Source organism: Oreochromis niloticus, linkage group LG6 (assembly GCF_001858045.2).
Source record: "Oreochromis niloticus isolate F11D_XX linkage group LG6, O_niloticus_UMD_NMBU, whole genome shotgun sequence".
NCBI lineage: Eukaryota > Metazoa > Chordata > Actinopteri > Cichliformes > Cichlidae > Oreochromis > Oreochromis niloticus.
Window position 1 is genome coordinate 4878409 of NC_031971.2, and position 19825 is coordinate 4898233.

Here is a 19825-nt window from a genome sequence, read left to right on the forward strand (position 1 = left end):
ATGAAACACACAAATGCACATGCCCGATCCAAAAATAGAAATGATGGCAGTGATGAAGAAAAAGATATGTAACACTAGACCGTGTCATCACTGCGAGCCAGTGAAGGGGTCGGATTGCACATCGTGTTTCACACATGTCTGAAATATAATTACGGAAGTTGTGGGATGAAAGCTAACAGAAAAACATTAGAGACATGTACCTTTTATGTCTTGGATTATCGTGCATTAGTAGTTGTGAAATACCCATCAGTCATAGTTTTTTTTAGGCATGCTATTTAAAAGTGGACACCAACACAAAGCCTATGTCTTTACGAAACATGAGTAATGCATAAGAATGTATAAGATTTGATTAATAAGTATGTATAATAAACTTTTTTCCATATTTCATAATGATGTGAAGCAAATTCAAAAGGTTGATTCTGTTCATCTGGACGTTTTCAGTGGAGAACTGAAAAGACCATGAGTGGCATTCACAGAGAGTTGGGGAATGGCTGCAATCACTGCAATACCAGTGATCAGTGGTTGTTGATCAATAGTCACGACAATTTGCATGTTAATGAAGCTTCAGTCGTTGTGCAAATGTACTGTTTATAAGTCAGCTGAGACTGAAGAAGTCACCTGGATGAGTGACGAAACATTTCTCCCACTGGAAACGTCCAGATGAACAGGATCAACTTTTGGGATTTCCTTACCTGGATGACTGAGCTCGCATCATGACAGGAAGCAACGTCTTGTGCTGAAATCTGGTGTTCCTTCAAGAGGATCAAGTCCAAATACAAACCCAACATATCCACAAGTTCGCCAGCAGTTAGTTACACCCTCATACCTGAAACATATTCCCTTAGTTATCATCCTTTTCATGTGCAGATGTTGTTAAAATCTTGGCCATGTCACTAATCGAAGCAAACATAAAGTGAGCCAGTCTCGTCTTAATACAGAGACTATGTTTTCTAACAACATTTCAGCATCTTTCCTTGTAGGCTCATGTTATTCATGCATTTACATTTTAAACAGCATCACTAGGAGAACTATCAACTTCCTTCTTCACCTTAATGTGAGCATACCAGCTTATTTATTACCAGCTAACAATGAGCTTTATCTAAGACTGAGCTGAAGTTAAAATTGATACATATGTCTAACTGATGCTGGAAGTCAGTATCAAAACAAATCCAGAGATAGGGTTAAAATCTTATCGTAACAGCAAAAATAGATAAACTCATGAAGGCTCTGTTCCTATGGAACGCCAGGACTGCCATAATGAATTAATTAAATACACCATTAAATAATTAATTAAATAAATATTTACGACAAATTTAATTAATTAATTATTGACACATTTAATTAATTAGTGACATATTTAATTAATTAATGACACATTTAATTATTGACACATTTAATTAATTAATAACACGTTTAAATAATTATTTAATGGTGTATTTAATTAATTCCTTATGGCAGTCCTGGCGTTCCATACTGTTCTGACACTTCTGTCTTTATATACCAATATCTTTGTCTTCTTTTCTTTATAAGATGTTGTTAGTGGACAGAACAGCTTGCCTATGATCCAACACAAAGGTAAATATTAGAGATGGACCGATCCGATATTACATATCGGTCCGATACTGACCTAAATTACTGGCTCGGATATCGGAGGGAAATAAAAAATGTAATCCGATCCATTAAATATCAAAAAAGCACCTCAAAAAACTTGCGACACGGCGTAACTCGGCTCATAACCGTAGCACGTCGGAGCAGTGTGCGTCACGTGATAGAGCGGCTGTGTGTATTTGTAGCCTCGCTACCAAACCGGCATTTCATCTCCGAGGAAGTTATCCCAGAGAGAAGTAAAGCAAGTGTGTAAGTTCATCTCTGAATGTTTGTAAAGCGTTCCCATGTTAAGCTTAACAACCGATATATGGAGCGACTGCCTCTCTCTCTCCCTCCCCTTCCTGCTGCTACTTCAATCGTGAAACTGATCAATGATCAGCTGATCGGCTTTTCTGTGGCGAGTCCGTCTCTCTTCTTTGTGTTTGGTCCACTTTGCTCCAGAAAGAGGAAACCAGCGGCTGAACAACAGCAGCACGTTTAAGCTTGATAAGCTGTTGTTAGAATGTATTTAATATTACTTTCTACACCAGGATCCTTTTCTACGTAGCTGACGGCTGGTAACTGTGCAGGGGCGGATCTAGCAAAGTGTAGCCAGGGGGGCCGATAGGGAATGAACAGGGAAAAGGGGGCACAAAGACATACTTTTCTTTCTTATTCTCATTTAAAATGTCTAGCTTTTAATAAATAATTATCTGAATCTTACAACCAAAGTTTTAATCTGATGTAAAATGTATAGAAGTCCATTACTGTATATAGTAACTGTTAAGTCTAATATACCCTAGTAAGCTATAGTACTTTTTCCTTTGGGAAGGTTCCATCTATGAATTCTGCAATTCTGCTGAAGAAAGATGTTGAATCTATTTAATTATTCTTGAAAAATAATTTGTTTCTGTGCATTTTTTTTCACCCTGCATCAAATTAAAGTTGATTACGTCGATTAAGCATCATGAGGTGGAGGGTGGGGGGTGGTTCCCTATTTTTTTTTTGCTGGGAGTTTGCAACCCTATTAGTTAGGTTGCTTAATATTTCTGCTAAGTACTCTTTAAAATACCAGAATAGGGAGGATGGAGCAGGTTTAAGTTTATTAGATTGATCAGTGTTGCTGAACTATGAAATATTTTGGGTGCAGTGTATTTTTTACATACAAGTATAACAGAATAGCTTTAGTGTTTTTTGTTTTTTTTTACTTGAGTATGAACTTATACAAAAAGCAGCAAGATATTTAAAAAAAAACAGTTTTATTGATTAAAAAACACACTATATCGGATTCATATCGGTATCGGCAGATATCCAAATTTATGATATCGGTATCGGACATAAAAAAGTGGTATCGTGCCATCTCTAGTAAATAATTACAGTTGGTTGTTCCTGTGCTCAAAGCAAAACATAGAAAACTCCTAATGCGTTAGTAGTGCCTCTTACTTAATGTTTAAATCAACAGTTTTCTTGTGGTAAGGTAATATTGCTGTACAACAAAAACAAAGTAGCACAAGTCAACTGCTGCAGTAATCCATATGACAAAACGTCCCCAGCCAAGTAAAGAGAAATCACACTTTCTCATGTATACAGGATGACCAAGAGTTTGTCAGAGCCTCAAAATCTAAAATGAGGTCTGAAACAACTACTGACAGAAAGTAAGAAAAACAAGGAACAGACATTAGGACAGTGAAACTCTGGACTTTGGTCTGATGCCAAATGTAACTTTTATGTTTTAAGCCCCCCAATAAAGGCCCCAAAATATTTTTTATTCACACCATGACACATGTAGACAAGTATTCATTCAGAAGGCAAATTTTAACCAGTACTTTAACCACAATATTGTACCCTGACATAGTATCCTGTTTGATTTGAACATAGCAGGACAATAAGACAGAACATACGTCCAGGCCCTATAAACTCTGTCTGACCAACAAGCAGAGGGAGGAAGTGTTCTGACGCTGAACTAAACCAGTAAATGCTATGCTGTGATTGTTGTTGCTATTATTATTATTTCTAATAAATTAGTTTTTGTTTACTAAATAAACTAAAATCCACATTCTTACACTGCAATGAGGGAAATACCAAAACAAAAGAAAAGCACTTGAATCGGTGGAAGTGTCCAAACGTCCACTTGGTTCAGTAGGTAGGTTGGTTCAGCTTGTCCACACCTTCATTTTCTCCCGGCTAGACTATTGTAATGCACTCTTCTCCTGTGTATCTAAGGCTTCACTAAATCGGCTCCAAGCGGTTCAAAATGCTGCAGCAAGGCTTTTAACCCACAGCAATAAATTTTCCCATATCACTCCTATACTAAAATCCTTGCACTGGCTTCCGGTTGGGTATAGATATAAGTTTAAAATCCTCACCTTTACGTTTATGTCTCTACAAGGCGAGGCCCCCACCTATATCAATGAGCCTCTCCAAACCTATTCTCCAAAGCGGACTCTTAGATCCACTGATAGTGGTCTTCTATCTATTCCACGGACTCGTTTGAAAACAAAGGGGGATCACGCTTTTCAAACCCTGGCTCCAATACTGTGGAACGGTTTACCCTCCCCGCTACGCACCATCGACACTGTGGCTTCTTTTAAAAAACAGCTTAAAACACATCTGTTTAGACAGGCATTTGGGTAATGTTAGTGTGTAATATGTTGTTTTATTCTATATTTATACTGTACTATTGTTTTGTTTGATATGCTTTTATACTTCCTTTATATTGCTATATTGTTTGTCTGTTTGACATGCCTTCATTCCCATGTGAAGCACTTTGTAACAGCGTTTGTCTTAAAAAGTGCTATATAAATAAATTTTACTTACTTACTTACTTACTAGGTTCAAACTATGAAAAAGCACACGTCTTGTTTTATTAGAGCACCTGACTGTATACTGGTTATATCACACTGCTAACTTAATAAAAAATAAAGAAGCAGTCTCAGTCACAGTGGGAACATATGATCCAATTATAATATATGTGATCAGTCAGAATCACTAGTACACTACCATCTTGGAAGGTATGAGTTTCATATTATCATATTAACACTTACAAAAATATAACAATATAATAATATAAGTATAATAGGCATACATACATACATACATGGGTGTAGTATTGGGTAAAAAAGGGAAATAACCTTCTACACAGTCTACACAATGCTTGGTATTTTACCAGATGGAAACATTTTGTAAATAAAGAATAAATCACCCAATGCTGTCAAAGTAGATTTCCCCCTTAAGTTTAAGTTACACCCTATTAAATTTTCTTTTTCCTTCTGCTATAATTGTTATATTTTACTAATAAGAATATCCCTGAATTGGTGTCTGTTTGAACATGCAGGAGGAACTGAAGGAAACCTTTTCCAGACATGATACTCTTGTCTGTAACTCACCGAGGAGCTGATTTTGTGAGGTTACTGCTGGTCCTTGGAACTCGCTTCTTCCTGCCGGTCTTCTGCATCTCCTGAGCACTCTGTCTGAATCACAGTCTGGTAAAGAGGCTTAGAGGTGTTTAAAGTACGGGAAGACAGACCAAAGCTAAAGTCTAGAAGACCTAATAGGTCCAAAACATTTAACCTTTAAACATTTCACAGCAAGGGAGTTAAACTGTGAATAGTGAACACTCTTCCCTTCGCAGGCAGCACAGTTTAAAGTGTTATGACCCTGCTCTGTCTCCTTTTTACTCCCTCCCACCTAAGCATTACACACACACACACACACACACACACACACACACACACACACACACACACACACAACATTACTCTTAACTTTTATTACCTCACTCAGACATCCATATCCACAGGACCAAATATTTTTTCCTCCCTCATTTCTCCCACTAAAGTAAAAAGGGGTTAAAAACATCATGACACAGAACTAACAGGATAAAACTGAGACATATGCCACAGCTTTCCAATGACGGTAAATAAAACATCCGGCATACCCAGTTTTCATGTCTGCATAATTTAACTGGTATTTAACTATCTGGAAAATTTCTTTGTAGACAGTCAGTCTGGCAGCTTCCAGGGATATCCCTCTCTTGCAGGATGGCAGGAATTACTGGGTCACAAGTCAAAGCTTGAGTCTCCAGTTACACTGAACCGCTGATTCAGAGGAGGAATGGTAAAGTGCAGGGGAACGGTGAGAAGACAGACGACCTGGAACGATGAAGACAGAGCGACACGTGAGAAGAAAGCAAAAGTAGCGTGTACACTGGGGAGTGAGAAGGAGGGAACACCCTGAGAATATGAGCATTAGCAATAAATAAATATAGTCAGTCTGCTGACTGCCAGGGTGGAAAATGGATCCAGGAAGAAACCTCCTGCAGAGCCAGGCTCAGGGAGGGGCAGCCAGCTGCTGTGGCTGGTGGGGGTGGGGGGAAAGAGAGGAGAGGGAGACAGGACAAAAGACACACTCTGATAGAGAGGGCCAAAGTTTAATCATTACAAAATTATTAGTAATTAATGAATTATTATTTATCTAATTATTTAATAATTAGTTACATAATTAAACACCAGTGTCAAAATAGTGGTGTTCAAGTCCCAAGCAGCTGGTTCCATAGGAGAGCATCAGGAAATTATTCAACTCTTTATCTCTGTAATACATATATTTATTTTAACTAGTTTGTGTCATCTGACTTCTTGAATAAATAAAGATGAGTTTAAAGCTAGGCTTTGTCTTTAAAATGTATGTAATTCTTTCCAACACTATTCAAAATAAAACAGACGTAAAAGATGTCTTGTTTAACCACATAATACTTAGTCTGGATGACATCACTAACATATGAGGAACCATGATGTCACTTTGGACCAAGATACGTACTGCAGTGTGCACATTAAACAATTATGTAGGAGCACTTTCTTGCATTTGCATAACAAAGGGCATTGGCACATTTGTTACGTCTTAGCTGTACCACTGTAATTTATTATTTTTAGATTGTTATATCTGCTTCTTGAAAAGGTTAAGGTAAACTTTATGAATATAGAACATTTAAAATGATTTACAGTTTTTTCTGATGGCTTGAGCACATTTTTTGTAACTATTGGCTATTTTTGCAAAACTCTACACACAAATAAGAAAACTCTTCACCCAATCAGCAAAACATTGTAGTTTTCTTGTAAAAGCGAATAACCTTTGCTTAACTCACCACACCTTTGTAAAAATGGTATTTTTGTATCCAACAGTTAACACAAGCCATCAAATTAATAAGCACACAATGCACCAACTACACACTGATGGTATGAATGAAAAACACATCTGGCTTTTGCTTTCTCTGTGCACAAGGTAGGCTATGTCAGTTTGAGCTCATACTTTTGTCATAGATCCGTAAGCATAGAGGGATCCAAACTTCAAGTACTGGTGTTTATTCACACACATCAAAACAAACAAGTGTTTATTTCCAAGTATAGGATTATTTGCAATCACCATATTGACTATATGGGTTTCTTGGTCTGCAGTGAACATGCTTCCTCTGCTCCCAGCATCTGGTCGTCTAGCAATTCTGTAATGTAACAATTTTAGTATTTTTACATCTATGGTATTGTTGTGTTTCTCATTAGCATGGCAGTGCTACAAATCTTAGTGCAAAGTGACTGTACTAACCGACTCTCATTTCAAAATGTCCTTATGATGCTTGCTACAGTGTAGCGGCTCGAGTTAGGCTGAACCCGTTGGCCAGCTTCCCTCAGGGTCACTCCATGGTTGATTACATGGTCCACTATTGTAGCTCTGATGTCATCAGCAATGCTATTTCTTACTCTTCTTACCCTTCTTCTCTCCCCCCCCCCCCCCTCGTCTTCCTCTCCCCCCCTCCTCGTCCTCCTCTTGCTCCTCCTTGTCCTTGTCATCCTCTTCATCCTACTTCTTCACCTCCACGTCCTCTTCCTCGGCCTCCTCTACTTCTCACTCTTCCTGCTCCCTCCATTGTACTCCACACACACAGCTTACCTGTATTATAGTGCTTAGGCTGATTGCAAAGTGAACTAATTATCTAAAAAAGTTTTCACATGTGACAGTGTGCCAGACAGTTGGCAAAATAGTGTAAATAATGGCCATAAATGTGTATAGTTTTGCTAGGAGTGTGTTGATCCTTTGGAAATTGAGTGTAAAGCCGTGAGTTGTGTTTACAGTTCTGCAAAAAGAGTGAATGCTGTGCAGTGGATTGTAGCTACAAGTTTGCAAAGTGTATGTTACAAAATGGCAAACTGAGTGCAAAGCAGTGTTTGTGCTTTTAGTTTTGCAAACTCAGTCAGTGGTTTTGCTATAAGTAATAATACAGGGAGTGCAGAATTATTAGGCAAATGAGTATTTTGTCCACATCATCCTCTTCATGCATGTTGTCTTACTCCAAGCTGTATAGGCTCGAAAGCCTACTACCAATTAAGCATATTAGGTGATGTGCATCTCTGTAATGAGAAGGGGTGTGGTCTAATGACATCAACACCCTATATCAGGTGTGCATAATTATTAGGCAACTTCCTTTCCTTTGGCAAAATGGGTCAAAAGAAGGACTTGACAGGCTCAGAAAAGTCAAAAATAGTGAGATATCTTGCAGAGGGATGCAGCAGTCTTAAAATTGCAAAGCTTCTGAAGCGTGATCATCGAACAATCAAGCGTTTCATTCAAAATAGTCAACAGGGTCGCAAGAAGCGTGTGGAAAAACCAAGGCGCAAAATAACTGCCCATGAACTGAGAAAAGTCAAGCGTGCAGCTGCCAAGATGCCACTTGCCACCAGTTTGGCCATATTTCAGAGCTGCAACATCACTGGAGTGCCCAAAAGCACAAGGTGTGCAATACTCAGAGACATGGCCAAGGTAAGAAAGGCTGAAAGACGACCACCACTGAACAAGACACACAAGCTGAAACGTCAAGACTGGGCCAAGAAATATCTCAAGACTGATTTTTCTAAGGTTTTATGGACTGATGAAATGAGAGTGAGTCTTGATGGGCCAGATGGATGGGCCCGTGGCTGGATTGGTAAAGGGCAGAGAGCTCCAGTCCCACTCAGACGCCAGCAAGGTGGAGGTGGAGTACTGGTTTGGGCTGGTATCATCAAAGATGAGCTTGTGGGGCCTTTTCGGGTTGAGGATGGAGTCAAGCTCAACTCCCAGTCCTACTGCCAGTTTCTGGAAGACACCTTCTTCAAGCAGTGGTACAGGAAGAAGTCTGCATCCTTCAAGAAAAACATGATTTTCATGCAGGACAATGCTCCATCACACGCGTCCAAGTACTCCACAGCGTGGCTGGCAAGAAAGGGTATAAAAGAAGAAAAACTAATGACATGGCCTCCTTGTTCACCTGATCTGAACCCCATTGAGAACCTGTGGTCCATCATCAAATGTGAGATTTACAAGGAGGGAAAACAGTACACCTCTCTGAACAGTGTCTGGGAGGCTGTGGTTGCTGCTGCACGCAATGTTGATGGTGAACAGATCAAAACACTGACAGAATCCATGGATGGCAGGCTTTTGAGTGTCCTTGCAAAGAAAGGTGGCTATATTGGTCGCTGATTTGTTTTTGTTTTGTTTTTGAATGTCAGAAATGTATATTTGTGAATGTGGAGATGTTATATTGGTTTCACTGGTAAAAATAAATAATTGAAATGGGTATATATTTGTTTTTTGTTAAGTTGCCTAATAATTATGCACAGTAATAGTCACCTGCACACACAGATATCCCCCTAAAATAGCTCAAACTAAAAACAAACTAAAAACTACTTCCAAAAACATTCAGCTTTGATATTAATGAGTTTTTTGGGTTCATTGAGAACATGGTTGTTGTTCAATAATAAAATTATTCCTCAAAAATACAACTTGCCTAATAATTCTGCACTCCCTGTAGTTTTAGAAATTGTGCAATAAGAATCACAGTTAGGGTTTAAGCATTCAGAAAAAACTGTAAATATTAATAGCAGACTAGTCTCTGTGCTATGATTTAAATATTAATAGCAGACTAGCTGTTGAGTTTGATACAGAATCATTCATGTTACTCTAAAGAACAAATGAGGCTACCCTCTTTACAGTTAAATTAGATTCCTGAAACTAATAATGAAACACTATTAATGAATGTGTTTCATTTTTGTACCAAGTAAGCCTCACGTATGTTAGTGTTGCCAGAAAAGAAAATATAAAATGTCATAAGAATGGCCTTCACATATTTATATTGTAAATGTTTATTTTTTGTTTTCTTTTGTTCTGTTTTATTTTTTCCTATGTTTTTTGTTCAGATCTTATTGCACCTGTCACGGTTCTGGGTCAGTTTGACCCAGTATTTTGAGTTGTTATGTTTTGGTTTATTTTTGCATTATGGATTATTTTCTGATGTTCTGGTGCTTTGTTTATTATTATTATCATTACAGATCTGTTTCAGTTATTCTTGGTGAGGGATCAGTTCTTAGGTTTTGGGTTTTCATGTGTATTGCAGTTTCTGTTCAGTGTCTAATCTGTTTCTCAGTGTCGTGTCTGCATCTTTGTTTAGTGGTTTCTTGTTTCCTGTTTTATTGTGAAAGTCTTTCTCTTATGTTAGCATGTGCAGCTTTGCTCCCCCTGTCTCGTTAGCCTTGATCTCTCCCAGCTGTGTCTCCCTCCTGTTGCCCATCCCCTGATTACCACCCTGTGTATTTTAGCCCTGTGTTTTCCCGTGTTCGGTGTAGCGTCGTACCATCGGATTATGCCTGTGTGTTTCTGTTCTCCGTATTCAGTGTTCACTTCATGTTTTTGTTTTCTTGCTAGCAATAAAGCTGAGGTTTTGAGTTGTATTCAGTGTCCAAGTCTCGCATTTGGATCCTCCTCTCCATCCGCCTGCACACAGAGCCCTGACAGCACCAATGTTATCTCCCACTGAGAGTTTGTAAATTTGTGCAAAGACTTTAAAAAACCAAACAAAAAAATTGCTAAACCATCCTTAACTGGGCTTCCGTTGCCTGCCAGACAATAATAACGGTGACACCTTGAAGTCAAGCGCGGGAATCTGAACAAAGGAAGACGAAGCAGAAGAGAAATGGCAATGACCAGCAAGAGAAGGAAATATGCGTGCAGTTTTGGGACATGTTGCCAAAGGGAGACCTAAGGGTGTTATTTATGCTGAGACAAAGTTGGCTATGCTGTTAGCTACAGGCAACATCCCATTCACATTTGCAGATGTTTTCTACAAATCCGTTCCCGGATTCAGAGATTTCTCGCCAGTACGCAAATGGCAGAACAAAGGCTCCTCCAACAGTGAAAGGTGAGTGTATATTGTTTTCTAAGAGTTAGGGTTGCCATCCGTCCATTAATATACAGAGTCCTCCCATATTTTACGATTAAATCGTTAAATATTCCAATTGTTGTTCTAATTGTTTTCTCTCCAAAAACTCAGGAGGGGGTGACGAGGTAAATACCTTACAGTATGCTAGGAGACTGACCACTAATAAGTTATGTTGTAATTTGTTTATTCCTAGTGACAGAAAAATTGACAGTAGAAACTTTGTGGCATTTAATAGTGATAATGCCAGTGTCATGAAGGGGAACAATTCTGTTGTAGGCAGAATCAAAGACATGCAGCCATCCCTAATTGACATGGGATGCATCTGTCATCTGGGACAGCTGGCCACAGAATGTGGCATTATGGCTCTAGGCCAGCCTGTTGAACACATCCTCAGCAGTGTATATGCTCTTTGACATCAGGTAAGCATATTGATATGCTGGATGTTAAACTTGAACACAAGTTAAAAGAGAGCCTCTGTGCCACAATTTGACTGTTATTGGATATTGTTTTTGGTTTCCTGGCTTTTTATTATTTAACAGTTTCTGTCCTGATTGTATTTTATTTATTTATTTAGGTTTTTTTTTTTTATACCTTTCTCAACTTTAGTGCCAAGCATGCTGAAATCTTCAAAGAGTTTGTGGAGTTCACAGACTCAGAGACTCTGAGGATACTCCAATACTGTGCAATCAGGTGGCTCAGCTTGCTGACTTGCATAAACCAGGTGCTCAGCCAGTGGGATGCACTGCAGGCCAGTCATGAGGATGTGGAGAAGCCTGGCAAGGTGAAGATGCTGGCAGGGCATTTAACCAGCAAGAAGGCAAAGTTCTTCTTCCTCTTCCTCTCCCAGGTTCTGAAACCACTGGCAGAGTTCAATGTTATGTTTCAGGTCAGCCAGCCTATCAAAAGATAAACTTAAATAATTGTGATAATAAATGATTTCTCCCTGCCAGCCTTATCGCTGACGTCCCATTGAAGGACATCAAGTTCATGGATGCCAGCCTACAGTTGCCAGACAAAGAAAACTTTCTTGGAGTAGCTGCACAAAGCCTCTTGGGGAACAACATGGATGAACTTTCCTCTTCTGTCCCAATGATGATCCAGTAAGCATTAGGATTATTGTGTTGTCCGAATAAGCTTACCTCCTAAGAGCTAACTGACTGATAATCCATCATACAATGCCTGTAATCATTGATCCGATCATGTGTCACAGGGCAGTGAGAGACTTCTTTGTAGCTGTGACCGCAAAGATGATGACTGCATTCCCCCTCGACAACATCATCCTACTAAACCTGACCGTGTTGGACCCAGAGCCACGGCATCAATTTTCTCCAAACTCAGGTGCATCCCCTTTTTTTAATTGATGGCGGTCGTTGTTTAATAAACAACTTCAGAAGTTACAGAGTATAATATTAGAGAAAGCAATTATATCTCCAGCTCACTTGTGGTTAATTTGATCATTTTTATTTGCAGTTATAGAGCTAGGGAAAAGTCTGCCGTAGCTACGGTTGGACCTGGATAGCCTTAGGGAAGAATTAGTGGAGTACCAGGTGCTTGGCAGGGAAGCTCTTCCTTAGGAGATGGAAGATTCCAGACTCTGGTGCATTTGATGAAGGCACTATTGTGTGTGCCACACAGCAATGCATCATCAGAGAGGGTGTTCAGCATGGTTAGAAAGATGGTGACAGAAAATAGCACAAGGATGGACAATTCAACCCATAACTCACTTCTTCCCTGCAAATTACATTTCACAGGTGCTGCCCATACCTGTGCTGCTTCAAGGGGTGTGCTACTGGCTGTGAAGCATTGGACCTTTAAATACAACCATGTGTAGAGGAGTGTTGTTGTTGTGGATATTGTTATAGTTAGGGAAAAGTATCCCTAGTTCTCTGTTCATGTACATACCTGTATCAGTTCTTGTATAGGATGTTTCTGTTGAACCATCACTACCATCTGCTGCACATGTACTGGACAGCTATTTAATTTAACTTATTTTGTCCGATAAATAAACACTATAAAATTCAAGTAACTCACGGACCAGTAGAAGTCGGGGAGTGCTGAGTTAGGGTTAAGAGTAGAGTGCTTCATGACAGTGTTAAAATCAGATGCTGGAGAAGTTCATGGGGAAGTCTATTATACAATGATTTTATTTCAGTTCAGTACAGTTTTATTACAGTTTTTTCTGAATGCTTAAACCCTAACTGTGATTCTTATAGCACAATTTCTAAAACTATTAATACTTATAGCAAAACCACTGACTGAGTTTGCAAAACTAAAAGCACCAACACTGCTTTGCACTCAGTTTGCCATTTTGTAACACACACTTTGCAAACCTGTAGCTACAATCCACTGCACAGCACTCTTTTTGCAGAACTGTAAACACAACTCACTGCTTTACACTCAATTTCCAAATTATCAACACACTCCTAGCAAAACTATACACATTTATGGCCATTATTTACACTATTTTGCCAACTGTCTGGCACACTGTCACATGTGAAAACTTTTTTAGATAATTAGTTCACTTTGCAATCAGCCTAAGCACTATAATACAGGTAAGCTGTGTGTGTGGAGTACAATGGAGGGAGCAGGAAGAGTGAGAAGTAGAGGAGGCCGAGGAAGAGGACGTGGAGGTGAAGAAGTAGGATGAAGAGGACAACAAGGACAAGGAGGAGCAAGAGGAGGACGAGGAGGGGGGAGAGGAGGACGAGGAGGGAGAGGAGGACGAGGAGTGGGGAGAGGAAGGGTAAGAAGAGTAAGAAATAGAATTGCTGATGACATCAGAGCTACAATAGTGGACCATGTAATCAACCATGGAGTGACCCTGAGGGAAGCTGGCCAACGGGTTCAGCCTAACTCGAGCCGCTACACTGTAGCAAGCATCATAAGGACATTTTGAAATGAGAGTCGGTTAGTACAGTCACTTTGCACTAAGATTTGTAGCACTGCCATGCTAATGAGAAACACAACAATACCATAGATGTAAAATTCCAGAAGATATTTTCCCCTGTGCCTTGGACTAGAGCGGCGCTCCCCAACCCCCGGGCCTCGGACCGGTACCGGCCCGTGAGTCGTTTGGTACCGGGCCGCGAGAGTTGAGGCTCAGGTGTGAAATGTATGGTTTTCAGGGTTTTTATCGGTTTTCAGCGTTATTTTGTTATCGTTTTTATCGTTTTTATCGTTAACTCGCTTTTCCTGGGTCTTTTCACGTGTGTTATGAATAAATCTTTTTTTTTTGGGTACCGGTACTAGTTTTATTTTGTTGTGTTTATCCGCGACACCTTAAAGGCCGGTCCGTGAAAATATTGTCTGGCATAAACCGGTTCGTGGCACAAAAAAGGTTGGGGACCGCTGGACTAGAGGACATTTCACGTGATGTAGACGAAATTTTGTGGCCAGATCCACAGAGACGACACGATGTAGACTGATTTCTTTTTTTTCCTCAGTGAAATTACTATTTCGTTTTGACTTGGAAATAAACACTTGTGTTTGTTTTGATGTGTGTGAATAAACACCAGTACTTGAAGTTTGGATCCCTCTATGCTTACGGATCTATGACAAAAGTATGAGCTCAAACTGACATAGCCTACCTGGTGCACAGAGAAAGCAAAAGCCAGATGTGTTTTTCATTCATACCATCAGTGTGTAGTTGGTGCATTGTGTGCTTATTAATTTGATGGCTTGTGTTTACTGTCTGATACAAAAATACCATTTTTACAAAGGTGTGGTGAGTTAAGCAAAGGTTATTCGCTTTTACAAGAAAACTACAATGTTTTGCTGATTGGGTGAAGAGTTTTCTTATTTGTGTGTAGAGTTTTGCAAAAATAGCCAATAGTTACAAAAAATGTGCTCAAGCCATCAGGAAAAACTGTAATGCAGCACCATTTAACAACAACAATCACTTCAAGATATTTTTTTTTCTGTTAACCTGTTGCCTGCTGGGAACAAGGCTCACCGTATAGCCACAGAGGCAGACTGCATCAAGGTCTAATTTTCATGTCTAAAAATATTCATTCGGGAAAAAAAAACTGTAAAGTAGCAGGGAGCTACAGAGAGTTTAAGGAGTCTAAAAGCAAAAAATAAGCTCAGTGCAACTTAAAAAGTAGAGCAACACAAGATGTACCATAAAAAGAGCATTGCAGATAGATGTGAACTCTGTGGGAGGTGTAACCAGACAGACAAAGTGACTCACTGATCCAGTCACAGACTTATGATCTTTATGATCCAAGTGATTCAAATTCAGTAAAATATGAGTGAAGCACCCCAAACACCTGATGCTTACCTGTACCCTCTGCGCTCTATCCTGGCCATTTGTGGCCACTTCACTTTTCTTTTTTCAACCATTTTCGTTCTATTCATGCAAATGGAATGAAACTTCCCAAAGGTGTGTATTTTTTTCAGATTTTTTAAATTTTCAACATCAGCTCCTTAATAATGTCAATAATATACATTATACACCAAATTGTTCCTCTTGGCTCTATCGTGGCCATTTTTGGCCAATTGAAACTCATTATAACCACCTTTTTTGATTCCTTGTTATTGACAGTACTAAATCATGCAATTTAGGTAAAATTGCTTTCATTCTAAACTCAACACATGAAAATTGTAGTTTTTCATGTTTTTTACCAAATTACATCATTTACCCATTTTTGGCCAAACAAGCAATTTCATGTAATATTCCTAGTTTCTAGTAGCGGCCTTTGATGGCCTACCACACTCCAATAGACCAAAATAATGAAACAATTTTGACATAGGTTTGATCTTAAGGATCTAATAGTTTGTGTTTGTGCATGACATTGCAGCACAAACATGTATTTGCAAGATAGACTGGAATAAATAATGACGCATCAAATATTACATAGCCTGCAGTGAATTTCTGTCGATGCAGGCTATTGAGCTTCGAGGTTCCCAGTCAAACTTAGCTTTGAAGCACATGCTAAAAGCACTTTTACTCTTATATTTTTCATAAAAAGATACCATACCCAATATATTAACTCTAAAAAAAACAAAAACCCAATCACAGGACATTTTGCAGAGTTCAAAGCTGCAGCTGCAGCGCAAACAACAACAAACACTGTTTGTAAACATGTCAGACAGACCATTTATTCTGGCAATATGGCAATAAAGTCATCACTGCTTCAAGCACTGTCTATATGATCTGGTCAGAGAGCAAGGACAGCAAGCAGTCCTCTTCCCTTGAAGAAAAGACATCTGCCCAAGATGAAGAAACTTCCTCTCCAGAAGATCAGGGGCCAATCTCCACAGAGGCTGACTGCATCACCACTGATGAAGAGTACTAGCCAGTGCCTGAATCCTCTTCTTTGGGGGAGGATTGGGGTTGGGGGGCATGGAGGTGGAGGCCGAGCAGCTGATGGAAAAGAATGTAGGAGCATTTTCTGAGAACGAGGAGCCGGCGACTGAGTTGATCCCTCATGAAAGGAAAACCGTGTGGGTCCCACTACTGAAGAGAGACTGCTCTACAATCCAGTGCCCACTGATATCAAACCAGGGCTCACCCTGTATGCAGTTCCCTGCAATAGCAGCCTGAGATCTACTTTTGACATTTTTATAACAAAGGAGATCTTTTAGCTGCTGTGCACCCTTACAAACCTGCACGGGAGGCGAAGGTGTGAGGATTGGAAGATTATAGATGAAGTGGAGAAGTGGAGATAATATGATCAACCTATCTCTAATAATCGGCTATGTACCACAGGCCTTCAAGCTGGCTGTAGTTAAACCTTTACTTAAAAAGCCATCTCTAGACCTAGCAGTCTTAGCTAATTATAGGCCAATCTCCAACCTTCCTTTCATATCAAACATCCTTGAAAGAGTAGTTGTCAAACAGCTAACAGATCATCTGCAGAGGAATGGCTTATTTGAAGAGTTTCAGTCAGGTTTCAGAGCTCATCACAGCACAGAAACAGCTTTAGTGAAGGTTACAAATGATCTTCTTATGGCCTCTGACAGTGGACTCATCTCTGTGCTTGTCCTGCTAGACCTCAGTGCAGCGTTCGATACTGTTGACCATAATATCCTATTAGAGCGATTAGAACATGCTGTAGGTATTACAGGTACTGCACTGCAGTGGTTTGTATCATATCTATCTAATAGACTCCAATTTGTACATGTAAATTGTTATATCTTCACTGTGTGTTACTAGTATAACAACGATTCTCGGACCACGACGTAACTTTAAGTATTTATTTATAGCGGCATAACTTCCAGCACATGGCTAGTCCGTACAACAACAACAAAAGCGCATTGCCCATCATGCACCTGGTGCATGACCACTACAGGTCCTGTTATAACCCAAAATACACAACATAAATGGAGAGTCCTCTTCACACACTAAGGTCAATTATGGTGTTCCACAGGGTTTGGTGCTAGGACCAATTCTGTTTACATTATACATGCTTCCCTTAGGCAGCATCATTAGGAGACATAGCATAAATTTTCACTGCTATGCTGATGACACCCAGCTCTATCTATCCATGAAGCCAGGCAACACACACCAATTAGTTAAACTGCAGGAATGTCTTAAAGACATAAAGACCTGGATGGCCGCTAACTTTCTGCTTCTTAATTCAGATAAAACTGAGGTTATTGTACTCGGCCCTGAAAATCTTAGAAATATGGTATCTAACCAGATTCTTACTCTGGATGGCATTACCTTGGCCTCCAGTAACACTGTGAGGAACTTTGGAGTCATTTCTGACCAGGACATGTCCTTCAACGCACATATTAAACAAATATGTAAGACTGCTTTCTTCCATTTGCGCAACATCTCTAAAATTAGAAATATCCTGTCTCAGAGTGATGCTGAAAAACTAGTTCATGCATTTATTACTTCCAGGCTGGACTACTGTAATTCATTAATAATAATAATATCCATCCATCCATTCGCTTCCGCTTATCCTTTTCAGGGTCGCGGGGGGGCGCTGGAGCCTATCCCAGCTGTTATAGGGCGAGAGGCGGGGTACCCCCTGTACAGGTCACCAGTCTGTCGCAGGGCTAACACACAGGGACAGACAACCATTCGCACTCACATTCACTCGCACATTTACACCTAGTGGCAATTTGGATTATCCAATTAACCTATCCCCACAAGCTGCATGTCTTTGGACGGTGGGAGGAAGCCGGAGTACCCGGAGAGAACCCACGCAAACACGGGGAGAACATGCAAACTCCACACAGAAAGACCCCGGCCTGATGGTGGAATTGAACTCAGGACCTTCTTGCTGTGCGGCAACAGTGCTAACCACCGTGCCACCGTGCTGCCCATAATAATAATAAATAATACATTTTATTTGAAAGCGCCTTTCAAAACACTCAAGGTCGCTGTACACAGTAGAGTAAAAAGCAACATAAAAGCAAAGAGTTTACACAATCATAAAACATAAACAAATTTAAAATAGCCAAATGGAGAGGTTATGTGGGATAAGCTATTTTGAACAAGTGGGTTTTGAGTTGGGACTTAATGAGAGAGAAGGTAGAGATATTTCTTAAATCAGGAGGTAGGGAATTCCAGAGTCGAGGAGCAGAGCAGCTGAAAGCCCTGCTCCCCATGGTGACAAGACGGGGAGAGGGGACGGAGAGTGAAAGGGAAGAAGAAGATCTGAGACAACGAGATGGGGCGGTGATGTTAACCAGATCAGAGAGATATGGAGGAGAGAGATGATGAATAGCTTTAAATGCGTACAAGAGTATTTTGAACTTGATACGATACTTGACCGGGAGCCAATGAAGCTGCTGCAGAACAGGAGTGATGTGGTGGACAGAAGGGGTCCTGGTAGCAGAATTCTGGATGGGTTGAAGCTTGTGGATGGATTTTTGAATAAGACCAAAAAGAAGTGAATTACAATAATCAATCCGGGAAGTAACAAGGCTATGGACAAGAATGGCAGTGGCATGTGGGGTGAGAAAAGGACGGAGACGATTAATGTTGCGCAATTGAAAATATGCAGACCGAGTAACATTATTAATGTGTGAATTGAAAGATAGAGTACTGTCGAGGATGACACCCAAACTTTTCACAGAGGAAGAAACGAAGACCGGCGAGTTCTTGATAGTAATAGAGAAACTGTTGGTTCTGGATAATGTTGATTTAGTGCCTACTAAGAGGAGCTCGGATTTATTACTATTGAGTTTAAGAAAATTAGAAGAGAACCATGAATTTAGTTCAGCTAAGCAGAGGGTGAGGGAGGATGGGGGAAGAGCAGAATCGGGTTTAGTGGACAGATAAAGCTGGGCGTCATCGGCATAACAGTGAAAATGGATATTGTATTTACGGAAAATATGTCCAAGCAGTAGAAGGTAGATAATGAAAAGAAGGGCCCCCAGGACAGATCCCTGGTCAGAGGAAAGGACTGAGAAGTGAAGGATTTGAGTTGAATGAACTGAGTGCGATCAGACAGGTATGATTTAAACCAGGCTAGTGGAGTATGGGAGAGACCGATGGAGGCTAGCCTACTGAGAAGAATGGCTTGAGAAATAGTGTCGAAGGCAGCGCTCAGATCGAGGAGGATAAGAATGGAAAGTAAACCGGAGTCAGCTGCCATAAGAAGATCATCGGTTATTTTTATAAGTCCTGTTTCAGTGCTATGGGAGGGGCGAAAACCAGACTGGAACTGTTCATACAGATTATTATTAGTTAAATGTGAGTGGAGTTGTGTGGCAACTATTTTCTCAAGAATTTTTGAAAGGAATGGTAGATTGGAAATAGGATGAAAATTCTCAAAATTATTGGGATCTAGACCAGTTTTTTTTAATATTGGGGTGATGGCGGCAATTTTGAGGGAAGCAGGAACAGTTCCAGGGGTAAGTGAAGAGCAGATGATAGAAGATATGAGGGGAAGCAAAGAAGGTAGACATGCCTTAACCAAAACTGTAGGAATGGGGTCTAGCTGACAAGTAGAAGGTTTTGATTTACAGATGAAATCTGAAATATCAGTAACCAAGGGAAGTTGGAAAGCAGAAAAACAGTGTGATGGGAGAGGAATTACA

At 40.0% G+C, this 19825-nt stretch overlaps 1 long non-coding RNA gene across 1 annotated transcript; it reads left to right on the forward strand.

Moving 5' to 3' along the window:
- The first annotated feature begins 9445 nt into the window (after positions 1-9445).
- Positions 9446-13027, forward strand: LOC109199939 (uncharacterized). Its single transcript, XR_003220529.1, has 5 exons — positions 9446-11244; positions 11432-11672; positions 11776-11925; positions 12036-12163; positions 12577-13027. It is a non-coding gene; the product is annotated as an uncharacterized LOC109199939 (long non-coding RNA).
- The last annotated feature ends 6798 nt before the right edge of the window (positions 13028-19825 follow it).